Source organism: Numenius arquata, chromosome 5, assembly GCF_964106895.1.
Source record: "Numenius arquata chromosome 5, bNumArq3.hap1.1, whole genome shotgun sequence".
In the NCBI taxonomy this organism is placed as follows: domain Eukaryota; kingdom Metazoa; phylum Chordata; class Aves; order Charadriiformes; family Scolopacidae; genus Numenius; species Numenius arquata.
Window position 1 is genome coordinate 9,000,030 of NC_133580.1, and position 15,364 is coordinate 9,015,393.

Below are 15,364 nucleotides of genomic sequence, written 5' to 3' on the forward strand. Positions count from 1 at the left end.
CACTCTTTGTGTGCTTGGGCACTGGTTCAGGCAGGAGTTAATCCAGACATCATATGTGCCTCATTAAGGCCCAGAGCCCTGATGAGACGGCCAAGATAGATTTAGGTTATAGGAGCAATATTAGCCTTTATAAATGCTGCAAAGAAACATAACACTGTTTGGCCTGATTTTTCAAAGATAAAGAGTGCCAGGAATGAGTTGAAATTTGCTTAGCATTTCTGAAAATCAAGCCATAACTGATTAACCCCTCCATACCTATGTGCTTAATTATTTTTTTCCACTTCAGTGAGGAAAAGAGAAACTTTAGGCTTCTCGAAACTTTGCAGCAAGTTTGTGGCATGATCAGAACTCGGAAGATCCTGAATAATCTCCCCATCACTACTTCTTTCCCCCTTCTAATTAACTCAGCTTTTACTATTATCAATGCAATCTATTATATAGCATAGACCATATAAACTACAGGACCAAACTCCAAGAATACACCCGACTGCATTCCGTTCAGAGCTGCGATAAGCCAGCCCAGAGCGCATCCTGCCTTTAGCTACACTGAAAAGGTCTTGGTGCTTTGGTATCCTACATCACTATTAGGGAGCTTGGGCATTGAATTGCTATAAATCAAGAGAGTTGCTGCTCTCACAACAAGCCCGGTGGGAACCTGACTTTCACAAAGAGCTTAATTAAAGAGTGCTTATTGTCAGCTCACCCCTGTAGCCCATTAGAGCTCCACAGAGATTTCTGTTCTCCAACATCATTGTGAAAAGTGGGACAGCCCTTGCTTCTTAGGAAGCTCTGTGTTCATAATCACTTCCTCACATGTCAATATGGTCCTGGTGATCTTATAGTCATGTTGCAATTAGTTGGCGATAGGTGTGAACAGGGCATATCTGAATAACTGTTTATGGAGATCCTATTGGCTAGACAGTAACTCAACACAGCCATAATTTTCCTGTAGCTAGTACTTTCTCTGGCTGTATTTCTGTGTGCTTGGAAAAGCAAGGTTAATGTGTGATATTTCCAAAAAATGCCTATTTTCTTTCCTGGGAAGTGCATACGCCCTCTGATGAATGCAGCCCCTTGTGATCTACAGAGAGTGAGAGGAACCCAGGTTCCCATGTCTCAGAGGCCCTTCAAAACATTACTCACTTTTGGCTTCAAATCCATGTCATGGTAGAGTTGCACTGTGGTGTAGTTACATAAATTAGTCAGACCATAACCTCTGCTGGTTGGTAGAACAAACTTAAGTTTTTTATGTGCACCGGGCTGGTGTAACTTGGGCCCTCATCAGCCTCATCCATCTTGAACACGGGATTTGTATGTGCTTGAATACAGATAAACAGCAGCCATCAGGCTGCAGTTAGAGAAACTGGTGGGAAGAGAGTGGTCATGTTTTAGGCCTGTACCTGTGCCGTCCATTTGTGGTATTATCACTTACAGCTGTGGGGTGGAGAGCGTGGTGGTATCATTTGGGTTTGTAAGTGCAAGGCCACTTGCAGTGCAGGTTCCAGGCTTGTCCCACCCACTCCCTGAGCCGTGCAGAAGCTATCGTGCACAGTCATCACCCACGGGTGCCCCTGGAGTGCTGAGAGGGAGCTTTTTAATTTGATTCAGAATGGACACTTCTCTGCATTGCACAGGCACAAACGGCCACCTCCCTTGACGCTGGGCTTGGGCAGAGTAGCAGCGGGGCATGTTCCACTGCTCTGCCAGGGCATTGCACAACTTCTGGCTCTGCTGGCTAACCCACATCTCAACGGAGCCGAGAGGACTCATCGATTCAGGTTTGTCCATTACCAAGTATTATTTCCCAGGACATTTACGGAGCCATCCTACCTCCAAATTCCCACCCAAAGAAGTCAAAGGTGTTTGGAGGCTTTGGAAGAAATTTTTGGACAGCAAAAATAAGTGTCCTTATTTTGCATGTCTTTCTTACAACTTTCCCATCCTTCATGATTGCAGCCATGAATCAATCTAGTATTAATTTTAATTAAACTGGCAAACTAAATGTGCCAAAAAGATTAAGGAGCAAAGTGTAGGCTGTCATCCTGCCGGTGGCCATTCCCAGGGCAAAATTGACTTTAACAGAGCCATCTGATAGAAAGGAAGCTCTTTGCCATCCTACCACAAGGAAAAGACTCCTCTGACTTGTGTTCTTCACTATTCCAGCAGTGTTTATGAGCATCCTATGGGTACTTGTATCCTTCGCTGTATGGTAGGCAACCCACAGATTAATTATATGCATCATCGTTGTCTTCCTGCTGTTCACTTTCCCACCCAGGGAAGTAAGTGTTTGCAGGATCCCCTTGGAGGAGGAGTTTATCCTAGAGATAAAGTGGTCCTGGAAGGGAAGTTCTGCTTGTCAGCAAGTTATATATTGTAATATGTAGAGCTGACAATGACTTGCTTATGCTTCATGGCTCATGTGGTGATTTGTCCAGAGTCCTCCACCCTGATGTTTCACTGTGATGTCCTTTGTGCAGATACGAATCTGTCCAAACACCAGTTCTTCGCCTGCCTTTTGGCACAGCCAACGAAATGGTGCAAACCCCACTATGCCCACACTCGGTCACTGGATGAAGATTCTCCTCTGGCTGCAGCCCTGAGCAGTGGTGGGCAGGCCAGAGAACACAGAGTGGCTGCAGAGGGTGGTGCATGTGTACCCTGCCTTAAACACTTGCAAATTCAGGTGGCTTTCTAATGTGAAGCAAACTGGTTGCTTCCTTGTCACTCTGCCAACAGCAGATGCTATGCCACAGTCCGTGACAGCCTTAGGTGTCAGCCTTAGGTATCAGGGTTTGGGAACCAGCTTGATGGAGCGAGGGAAGTGCCACCCCTGGCTGGGAACACCTGCCTGTGGCAGAGTCAGTCCCTGAGCAGGTCAGGTCAGGGAGGCAGGACTTCCCCACCCAGCATAATCATTTTCCCCAGTGGAGCCAGGGAGCAGGCTTGACTCATCAGGCACATGGAGATGGAGATCCCCAGAGACCTGGGAAAGGGAAAGAAAATGTGGCTCCAACCCTCTTGGTGTGAAAGGGATCTGGTTTTGCAGAGGAGGTGGGCTGCTGGTTTTGGAGAAGGGATGTTAAGCAGCAGAAGTTCCTGAGCTGGCTCTGGTGGAGTATTACCTAGGATGGTGCCCGGTGACTGAAGGGAGAAGCTTTTGAGCAATACATGTAATGAGTGTTGAGAATAATTGCCAGGTCATTTGGGCATAATAGAATATTTAGAGAAACAGCAAGCCAAACCAAACCAGCCCATTTTATCAGGCCAAACCTCACCCTCTGTTACCTGAGGATGTTCCCCTGATTCAGATGAGTTTTTAAATGTCCAGTGATGCTTCTTCTCTGCCAATGCCTATAGTTCTGGTTTGCCATAGCGCTGCCTCCTCTGTGGTGTATTTGGGCTGTTATGGACCAAGGAAGGGAGCTGAGACCCCATGTAGGGTCACACACACAAATTATTGCCATGGGGAACCAGTATCTTTTTTCCTTCCACTTCTTTATCTAAAAGTTCACTTTATTGGTGATGAAAATACATTTAATAAGAAAACCAGAAGCATTACCAAATAGGTGTGGAACATAGCAAAGCACGTGAGGAAAGTGATGAGCAAAGTAAGGCACACTCATAGATGCTGTGAGGCTGACCCAAACAAGTACAGATCAAAATCCAAACTAATCCAGCAGCTCAACTTTTCTTATTCAGAGAAATAAACCCGGAATGCAAAGGTAGCTTTCTCTTGTTTATTGTAATAGCTGTGGCAGTGAAGGCTGCATCTTCCTTTATTTTTGAGCCTTTATTGCAAGTGGATGACTGTATTCCATAGATGCTGAAATGCAGAGGTGGTGTAGGCTAGTGCTGTGTGCTTGATTGCCCTCCTGACCGATGTGTTTTGTGAATGTTATTGTTGAGTGTGTTAGTCGTAGGTATGGCTGTGCCACATCTGGAGTTATTATCAATAGAAGAAAAGCCTACTTGTGCTGCTGGGTTATATAAAATGGAGAAAGCTTGAAACACATAGGGCAGTGGCACTGCCATTATCTTCTTAGCTTTATGCTCGTGTGAAGTAGAGACTTGAGATTGCACTTATATCAAAGGGCTGCAGGTATGAATTGAGGATACTGGATTGAACTTCAGCTTGAAGAACATTTAAGTTACTGAATTTCTACCTGAAAACCAACTAATAAAATAAATTAATGTAACTGTGCATTGATTGCAAAGTCTTAACTGTTTGAACAAAAAGTAGTCATTTAGCTCAATTTGGTAGGTGCATTAATAATGGAAGCCTAAATGCAGTGGGGCTTTTTTCTTTTTAACTAAACTTAACCTGGTTTTTATCCAGCTGCAACTGGCATATGACAGCAATAATAAGAATAACAACAGCAATAATAATAATATCCTTGATAAGTGTCATAGGCCTGCTAGATTTTACCACAATTCACCCTAAAAGCCTTTTCTCTGTCCTGTATCTGTGGGAGAAGAAATCATGTAATTTCTAATCATTTTAGACTAGAGGCAGAAGTTCTTATTTCCAGTGAACTCCAAAAGAAGAATTTTTTTGAGGACAATGACGACTCTTAGAAATAGTAACTCTCATCTTCACAATGCTTTATCAGTGTTAATAAGGGCTTCCCCACACAAGAATAGCTAAATAGCTATTATAACATAAATTTTAATGGTGTGTTGAATTCTGAATACTTATGCAATAAAAGTGCTGTTTTCAGTGTTCTAGTTGTATTGCAAAGGTATTCTCTACATACCGATTTCAGGATTGGGTCTATTAGTTTTATTACAGAATGGAGTGGATCAATCACTGGAAAATGCATACTCTGTTTTGAATGTATGACATTTACTCTTCTAGTATCCTCTGTACTTTGTCACCATTCATCTGACGCATTTAGGTCTCAACTTGTCCTTATAGAGAAGGATAATGACAGGCTGCTCAAGACTGCCTACATTAGACTTCTCAGTCCAGGCCGATTGTGTCCCAAATTGCAGGATATTGATTAATTTTGACAGTGCCTGAAATATGTTCCTGCATTAGCAATGAACTAAATACTTGGCAAACTTGTAGTGCTGTAGCAACATCTAGAAGTCTGCTCTTTAAGGATAAAGCGTGAGAGCAAAACTCCATTTGGCATGGTGGTAGCAACAGGTAGTAGTAGTGTGGTACATGGGAAAGGATGTAAGATATTGATGGGGATGCACCAGTGTCCTGGCAGCACTGAAGGCAATGCACTGTGCCTGGTGTATCTGCTGGCATGAGCCTCAGGGTCTCTCCCCTGTCTCCTTAGGATCGATCTTCTAAAATCTCCAGAGCGCGCGCGCTCTATTGCATGCAACGTTTCACACTTGTGTAGTTCCCTCAAATGAAACAGTCACCCCTCTGAAGTTGTATGTATCACTTTTCACTGCAAACTGGCAGATTTCCACCTGATAAACTGACCAAACAAGTTTCAAACTCCTTGGCTTTACCTGTAGACTGAAAACTGAAAGCTCCGATCCATGTGTTGACTGTTGAATCTGAAATGAAGATCTAAGAGCCTGACTATAGTAAACGTCATGGTATTTCTTCTTATCAATGCACACCTAAAGCTACTCCTTCATCTCCACTTTAACCAGATCATCTATAATAGTAAGCAGGATAAAATTTTCCTCCTTATTTACTAAAGTAGTGCTGGCAAGAAAACTGTATTTTGCACAATCACTTCTCGGTCTAAAGCACTTCTAGGCTAAATATATTCTTCTGAGATATGCGCTTTGAGCATCTGTTTTCATGCTGCATTCTCTCTGCAAGCAGCGCAGAAGATGCCTTTCTTTGCCGTCACTGTGTGCAGCGTGGGTAGATCTGAGAAGAGAATTCTGCCTGAAGATTTCTGTTGTCTTTTTGTTCAGTGGAAGGATATGGCTCTAATTTCTCCCATTTGTAAATTGCACACAAAATGCAGAAATCTTGATTATACCTTCCAAGATACTCTAAAAGTACAACTCGGGCCCTGCTGCCCCAAAAATTTAAATCCAGTGTTCCAACATGCAGGGTAGCTTAAAAGAGTATGCTTCTTCACAGCACACAGTTATCGGCCCTGCACTTATTAGAGGAGAGAATTGATACTCACAAAGGCTTAGTGCCCTTTAAAATTTTTCCTGTTCTGTGTTTTATGAGGACATGGAAGCAAATGTCCATTCTATTACCATTCTGAGAGGATTTTCAGAAAATGTGAGTAAGTTCTCTCCCCACCAGACTTCATGAAGGAAGGAATGCCTTTCTACTCTCTCCGGGAACCATAAGCAATACCAGTTTTGTAATCAAAAAATACCTCCTGGTTGTTCAGCTTTATTTTTACAAGTGTCAGACTTCTGCAAAGTTTAATGTCTCACCTTTACAGGTCAACAGCACATATTATTCCAAAAAGCTCTCCATGGCAACTCTTTTCAGTCTTAGAGGCCATGCTCAAATTAGCCATCACGAGGAGGCAGTGAGCCCCAGCCCAGCAGCTTTGCTCTGTCAAATATTCGGTACTTGTTTCTAGTGTTGCATCTGGGCTCTTGTCTGTTAGATCAATCAAAATGTTCATTTGCTTACAGTCCTCTGAAGGGGGAAAGGTCACAATACAGAGCCCTTAAGTTCCTTTGTAGATGCAAGCAGCAGTAAAGGCTGCATAAAGGAGAAAATGCTTCTTCCAAGGATGATAAATAAGCATTATCTCGGATGCCTTGGCTCTGCCAGTCAGCCTCAGGATGAAAAGTCTGTCCTGTGGATAGTCACATTTCCAGCACCCGGTACACAGGATGCAAATGCTTTTGCCTCTTATTTTCCTTTGTTGTGCAATCTCTCAGTGCTGCAGCCTTTGTGAGCGGGAGAAGCTGTGCATTCAAACCGCTGCCTCAACCTGGCCAGAGGAAATATTGCATCACTCCTGGCACAGACCTTAGTTATGAGAGTGTCCTGGACATTTAAAGTCCACTCTCAAGATGACTTGGTATAGGAAAGACCCATGTTCAAAAGAGTGGGCTCCACCTTCTGATCCAGAAAAGCAGCCCAAAAAAGGCAAACAGACCATCCTTGATTCTTCTTAACATAGACGGGGCAGAAGCCAGGCCACTAAGGTCCCTGGGTCCAAAAATCTGATCAATAAAAAGCAAACTATCCTTGCAGTGAACACAAGTTCTCCCAGCTCCCTCCCTTCCCCAGCCTGTCAGCACAACCTTAGACTTATCTGGGTTGGGTCACAGCCAGCTTGCCCTCATTCAAGCCCTGATCCTGGCAAGACAGTGGGTAAGCCGATCAACCTCTCCAGCTAGCTCCAGCAGCAGAGACCTGAAATAGAAACACAGCACAGCTGAGTGTTGGCCATGCACTGGAAGATCTCCAGTGTCCTCATGGAGGGAGGAGGAGGACGCCTTGCCCAGATCATTTCATTGCTCTCTGGCCCCAGTATGTTTTTGTCAGTGTTGGCAAAAGTATCTGATGTCCACAGGGACAGTGGGGTTGGCCTGTGGCAAGCAGGAGATTACTAAATCTCAGTTCAGTCCCTCACGTTGTTTCTTTTAGTGGAAACCTGTCAAAAGGTTGAGGCTTGCCCATCCGCACCACAGGCTGTGACTCTAACCTTGTATAACAAAGTCTGAATATTTGGGAAGAAAAAAAAAAAAAGAGCTGTAGTCTCACAGTTGCTAATCTGTGAGGAAAAATGCTTTTCAAAGAAGAGGACTGATCTGACTTCTGCAAAGTTAAGAGATGTTTTCTGGGGCTGTGATGAGATTCTGAGATGTGTAATGAGATGGGCAGTAGCCGCACGAGACCATGTGCTGCTTCATCCCACCAGGAGGGCATGAGTTGCAGGTCTGGTTGAATCAGGAGGTCTCTCACACCAGTGGCACGTACAGCTGTACACGGGCAGGAGCTGAAAGCTTCTGCTTAATCATGGCTGGGAAAAATGCCTTGTTCCCTCCTCTTGCAGTGGTCAGGTTTTCAACCCCTCTTCTCCTTTGGTCTCACCGCTCTCCCTGGAAGCACCTGGACTCTCAGCACCGTTCACCAGATGTGTTGAGGAGTGAGTAGAGCATCCATGCTAGTGGTCACCTGAGAGGACCCAGAAATAGCAGGGTGAGACACAGATAGTTATGCTTGCTGATGGTTTACAAAAAGCGCATGCAATAGGAACAGCCTGTTCTTTTCTCATCTTCAACAGGGAGTGGAGGTAATCTAGCCCCTAGAATAAAATCTCGATTTTCAGGGAAAAAATTCACTGGGGCTTCTTATCACTTTAAGTATTTCGACCTGTCTGCAGTTTTTTTTTACTAGTTCTCATACCTCAAACGTTCCCAAGAGGCTTGTACAATCTGATAAAGCTTTGTTCAGAAGAAGCTACACATTTATTTACTGAAGGGAAGACAGCCAGAAGGGTTTCTGAGCAGATACAAACATGTGAACAGTTAAGCAGAGACTATTATGACAGATTGTGTAACAGCACGATTGACGGACAGGTAACATTTAGCCAGCCGCCTGCCTGGGGAGTTGGGATGGGGAGTGCTTCACCCCAGCACTGTCTGAGATGTGGAAATCACACGGGCTGCTCCTGCCAGGGTTTATGGGTCCCAAAAATTACTTCTCCTTTCATCTTTCCTCTTTACTGCAAAACTGATCTGTTCAGGAAATTTAAGTCTTTGTCCTTTCTAAGAAAACATGCAGAGATGGCGGGCAGACATCATGTGAAAAGTGCTCGGCGTGGAGATGAAAAAAACCCAGTGCTTCAATCCAAACTAAGGCCTGAAGCCTCTGTTAATTCTTTGCAAAATTTCCCACCTACAGAAGCACGAAGGGTTAAAGCCACCAATCAGGCAAAACTCTTTCTTGGCCATCAAGGCCACTATATTAAAATGAAATATCTGTGTGGCAGCACATGAACAGTGTTTCATAAGATGCTGTTAAAGGATACGTTGGCTCCTTGCAGTACGTATTGGATTCCACATCTTCAGAAACAATATAAAATTAAAAAAACCCATAAATTTGAAAGTAAACTATTGCTTCCATATGCAAATGGAAAATAATTTAATTATGAAATGAAATGGCTGTACAGCACTGCCAAGAGGGCAAACAAATGAGAACTTAACCAAAAGAGAAAATTGTCAGTCTTTCAGTGCATAACCATTTTGTTCTGAACAGCAGCAATTATGGAAATGTGCAGAAGACTGTTTCACTGATGATAAATCTGCAATATGTCAAGCAATATTTGAAGATTCATATTTAATTACTGTGACTGCACAAATTAAATAGTGGAAAAAAGTTGTCAATGATGTTTTTTAAAGTAGGGAAATAGATCCAATGCCAAAAGCAACATGGTTAACGTCGGTAACTAAAAGAGTGTTTCCCTCTAGGCTAAACCTTGTGATAAAGGAGAGATGTCACTTATTATGTACTTTTGAACATGCCTGGCAAGGTTAAAAGGTAAATAGCCAGAATGATGATCGTCTGGGTTGGTAATGATTTTCGCAGCCACATATTTACTCTGAACACATTCTTTGTGTTCCAGGTTACTCTTAACTCTTGATCACCATTTGCTGGGGGCTTTTTTTTTTTTTTTCCCCTTCCAGAAATCATTTTAAGGCAAATAACTTCAGAAAACTCCATGCTCCACTAATGGCCAAGGCTGGACAGAGCTTCAGTGAGTTCATCTTGTAAAGTAAGTGCACCCCAGCCATCTACCCTTGCGGCGTTCCTTCGCGCCGTGCTCTCAGCCCGTTCCTGCCAGGGAGCGGTGGGTCTCTGCCCTAGTGAGCAGAGTGTGATTTGGCAGGAGGCAGCCCGGCTGCCGAGGCGAAGCACAGGCTCGCAGGATGTCTGGAGCTGTGGGTTGACCAGGGTGGGCAAAAAAAAGGACAGCGCGTGCTTTATTTTGGTGTGCGCAACTCCGATCTGCGGCAGCATGCATAACCCCTCTGTGCAAAAGGGGGAAGATGTTTCCAGAAGCATCTTCTGGAAACAAAATGCTACAGGGTGTATAACCCTTTTCCTGGAGCATGGTGGCTGGCATGGGGACTGTCCTCCACCCCAGCCTGCCTGCCACAGCCAGCTGTCACCCGGGCACGCCACAACCCGGGGTTCGAGCGAGAGCAACGTGGTGTGCTGCCACTGTTTAATCAGAGGTACGGATGCACCGAGCTTACTGAAGTTTTCCCCAGCAGCCACTCTGCCCTGGTGGCACAGATTTTTGGCTGCAGAGTTCAGGGGGTCATCCCACCCTGTTGCAATGAGAGCTGTGCTCCTGTTACCCTCACATACTGCCCTGAGCGACATGGGTGCAAATGCCAATGCTTGTACTGCTGTGCTGTGGGGTGTATGTGATTTTTTTTTTTGCTTGAGAGAATGCTAATCTGTAAAATAAGCAGAGTATTTTTTTTGGTAAGGATTACTTTTGCAAAGTACTTTCAGACATAATACTGAAAGGGCTATGTAAGAACTAAGTAATAAATAATACCAGACATCAGACAATATCCCACTGTAAAATGCAGAAGAATTAATCGCTGTGCCTGAAAACCCCACACTGAATTGCTCTCAAGGACACAGAATTTGGTAGGATGCATGAATGGGAGCGGTTCCTTAAGAAGATGCTCTGTGTGAAGTGGATTGTGTGCCACACTCTGCTGTAGTTGTCATGGCGAGTATTCATATTTCCCATAGCAACAGAACCAGTAAATACCTGCATAAAAAGCTGCATTAAGTGACCAGGGCACAAGTTAATTCTCTCATCGGCATCCTTAACTTGAGCACTCTTCTGTAGATGAAACACTTCACTGAAAAGCAAGCTTTTCCTTCAGTTTGTGACATGTTTCCTCTTCATAGTTTCATTATGATTCACCCACCAGTTGCTATGCTAGTGACACTATCTACCCCGCGTACGTACTACTGATGTCTGAATTAACTGAAAGAGATGATGACAGGGCAGCAAACCCGCTGTGAGCGCTGGGTTTGTAGCACTTTGTACAAGTGCTGTCTAATGCAGGTCAAGCAAAGTTCTGCAAGTGAAAGGACTGAAGCTTTACAGGAAACAATGCACTTTTTACATTTATTTTTGGAGTCTCTCTGTCTTGTTTTATCTCGGTTGAAATGACTTGTTATTCTGCAAACTAGCACCACCACCAGTGTTAAGGGCAGGCAGATATTTTAAATGGACAAGGGGAGGATGAAAACTGGGGGGAACTAGGAGATGTCGCTGTAACAACAATGGTGCTCCAAAGCAGGACAGTCTTTTGATTTAATCATAGGAAATTTGTTGTAAGCCAGCATTTTCATAAACAGTGGTATGCAGTACTCTGAGAAGCCCTGGGCTCTGCTCTGCAGAACCATGTTGTCTGTATACTCTGCTGAATGCAAAATTGGGTACAAAGGTGGGTGGCATCTGTGAGAAACACTGCAACTGGGCAGAAGTCGGTTAGTGCAAAATGACTAGGAACCATTTTTCTGAAACCAAACACCTCGGGTTCATCTGGGTGCCCACAAATGTGCTGGGAGCGTGCTGCTTGGCTCGCCACAGAAGGTGGATGTTCCCCTGGAGGAAGAAGGCAGAAGGGGTTTCTTGATGTGGAAAGGCCCAGCAGGATCTGTTGCTAAGATGGAGAGTCAGGATGAGAAGGGTGGCAGTACTTAACTACCCGCATGGTCACCACCATATTTAGGCCAAGAAATGAGACAAGCTGTCCGAAAAGAACCAACTCCAATCCATTTCCCACAGGTCTTGCTTCTGCGAAATGTGTCCCGAGTTTCAAGACAAGCATGTTCATTAGCTCCTCTTTCCGGTCCCAACCCCTCATTCACAAGCCCTGACCAAAACTGATCTTGATATTCCTGTTTAGATGAGGAAATTCCAACTGTCTTGCATATTCATTTTCCATAGGCACATAAAAAGGTAACCAGTCACTTACAGCTGCGTAACAGAAACTGATTTCACCAGGTCAGTCAGGGGCTTGTTTCCGCTTATTAGGACTGACTTTTTGCAACACTGCTTGTAGACAAAATCTGTCACATAATACCAGTTCCTAGCATCATAGTCGATTCATTGATGGTGTTCAGCACCTCCCCTGTGCCCAAAAAAAGCATGTGCATTTCTGTGAGCAGAGAGTGCAGTAACATCCCACACAGTTCTGAGTATTTTTTGACACATTTTAGTATCATTTAGTGGCAAAACACAGTCATAAAGTCTCGTAGGCTTGCATTTTAATTTGCTTTTGTTTAGGCATGAGCACAGCAGCACAGCATCAGCAACACGTGATGCTTTCGGTCTGTCCTGCTCCCAGCGTAAAATCTCTGTTGAATATCAAGCCACTTGTTTTATGCATTCATGAACCTATTTAGAAGGTTTCTGTCTTTCTAAAGAAGGCAGAAGGAAAACAGTGGAAGTTACCCAGGAGTTCTGTCAACTTTGGTGCACTTGGGATCAAGGACATACATTGTTTTCTTTCCTGTGTATCCTAAAAGACGATTAAGGGAGGTGTTTGGAGAGCTGTGCCCTGGGGCCTATGCTCCAGGCTCCTGTCCTTTTTAGCATCTGGGCTGTGTTGTCAGCCATCCCTTGAGACGGTCAGGCTGCTCAGCTCTTCTAAAGAACCACCAGCAGCACAGCTTGTGCTTAAGAAGCCACTGCCTGACATTTATAATCTGGCTGACTGTCAAGCTGTGCCTGGTCTTTCCTTGGTGCGTGCAACTGTTTGTGGTGAGTGAGTTTGAGCGGTATCAGATACATACAGAGATATAGACGTATTGTTTTTTCGGTCTTTGCCAACCAGGGTGTGGTAGAAGGACTGTCATCCCCGCTGTCTTCTAAACACAAACGCCCTGTCTGCTTTCTACTGAGTCCTTCCAGGGTCTTCAATAGTTTTGATTTTAATGTCTTCCTGTACAAGCTGCTGAGCAGTGAAAGGACCGCACAGGTCACTTTGCCTTGGAGAGGAAGACTTTACTTTCCTTAGAGAGTAAAATCAGGCAATAGCTTCTCTCAGCACCCTGTTGCTTGTGGTTTTGCAGAGGGAGGTCTCCCCACCAGCAAGGCTGTGCAGGGGACGAGCGGGGCCACGGGGACTGCAGTGCTCTGCGTCTGCAGGTCACAGCCATCCTAATGCCACGCTCCGTCCCAGTTACCCAGTTTCCAAAGGAGATTAGGATGTAGTTGGGAGCCCTCTGGCTGCAGACCAGTCCAGGCAGAGCAAAGGAGGTGAATGTCAGCAGCTGGGAGACAGACGGGAAGGTACGGATGGAGGCAGCTGGTCCCAGCACGGCCTGCTAGGCCCTCCCAACACGTGTCCTTTGTCACCCACATCTGCAACCCGGGGGTCTGGTCAGACCCTGGGTTATAGTAGGAAGATCAGGTGGCAAGGGCAGCTTTCTCTCTGCCATGTTTGGCCAGGAGCACGTTGCTTCTTGTCTTGGAGTCAGCCGTTGCTGCTCTAACCCATGACATTGAAAACTCCATCAGATGACACTGTTACCATTGCATTTGCTCTGGCTAAAGGCCAGAGAGGAGAAGTGAAAATTTTTCCATGCAAGGAATAGTTGACCTGCAGGATTCCCAACTGCTACGTATGGGACCAAGTGACTAAGAACGGGCAAGTACCAGAGAGAAGCTTTAAAGTGTTACCACCTTGTATGAATAAAGCTTAGCACCAGCAGAATTATTTACAGCAAATATCCATGTTTATCAATGTGGATTTAATGTGCTAATTAGTAACAACTGTGATTTATTAGGAAGGATGCACTTGGCAGATGACGGACAGTAATTCTGCACTGACTTGCCCATTCTTCTTCTGTGCTTCATCCGTGGGTGATACTACAGCTGTTGCCATTGCCTGGTGCTCCCTCTGCCCATTTGTTCTCTGACTGCTGAATTCAGGAGAATTTGGGCCTTTAACATAATTATTATTATGTTTCTATTTTATGTCTCTTTTCATGAGGCCCCTCAGTAGCTGATTATACTAATCAGAGGTGATTATTGCCTGTACCCACTTAACCCATATTAAAATGCAGCAGCCTGAATTTGTCTTCAGCACGGCCTCCAGAAGATATGAACCCAGCATCAAAGAAAATTAATTCATAGGTACATCATCCTATGGGATCAAGCTAAAATGTGGTCAAAGAGCTTCAGAGTCACTGTATGCTTTCATGGAAGGATACAGGCAGAAGAAGGTAGCCGTGGTTTTTTTTGCACAAGATTTTTCCCCCTTCTTTGAGTTAGGCAGAATAACAGATCACAAGAATACTTATCAGAGAATATTCTACTGCAGTTAAGAGAGAACACTTTTTTCCTATACAAAAATAATAATTATTGTTGAAAGTATGATCAGCCACATAAAGTATTCTTTCACTCTTTTTCCTGGCCAGATCTCTGACTTGGGCACCTCTCAGCTTTTCAAATAAATGCATTTACCTGGCCATGCTATTACTCCAGCACAAGGAAATACAGGGCCTTAGATACACACAAAATTTGGATACCAATCTTGCCTCTACAAGAACCATCTTAAATCATTTTCTACAAAATAAGGTGCTGGATGATGGAAATGAAAATATTCCAGTTGGTTCTCAAAAGCTTAGGTGGAATTTTGTCCTAAATGGTGATTTTCTCATTTATATTTCTAATCCTTTTAAGCAGTTGCATAAAGATTCAAAGTGGGGCTCAAAGATGCTGGGTAGGACGGCAAGTAGCTCCTTCCAGCCCACAGGGATGCAAGATTTTATGCTCAGGGGAAATCCTGTTCACACTGGAGTAAATGTGGTTTTTGCTCTGCCTTTAATGGAGTTTCCGTTCCTTTTTCTGAACTTAAACAAGAATGGGATTTTACCCATCTTCTCACATGATTATGATGCAAACCTGAATTTTATTTTTGAGTCTTTTTTAAGGGAGGAAAATGAAGGTGAAACTATATAAGCCCAGAGAACAGATACATCTCCAGAGGGAGATGGACTCTAGTAACTGTAGGGTGTTTCTTGAAGCTGAGATGTGAGCTCTAAGCAGAGTTCCCGCAGTGCAGCAGCAATACCAGCAGTGCTCTGGAGTGCTGGAGAAGCTGCTGCAAAGCTGGACTGTGGGTCTCTTACAGGTCGCAGGGTTGTGCATGGCCAAAATGCACTTTCTTCTCCCCACCTCAAGCTGGGGTGGGGTGTCTGGGATCAGGAGAAGGTCATAATACCACAGAAAGGAAAATGAACTGCTATTTCCATGAGTTTTCAGTGAAAGTTTAGAATTCACAAACATAAGGATAGATAAGGAATTGCAGGGGCAGAGTTTTACATAGGCAAACTCTTGGGCATTATATTTTTATGTTGCAAGTAAATGTGACTAAAATATTCCATAAACCTCAAAAGTATTCTTTACTTTAAATC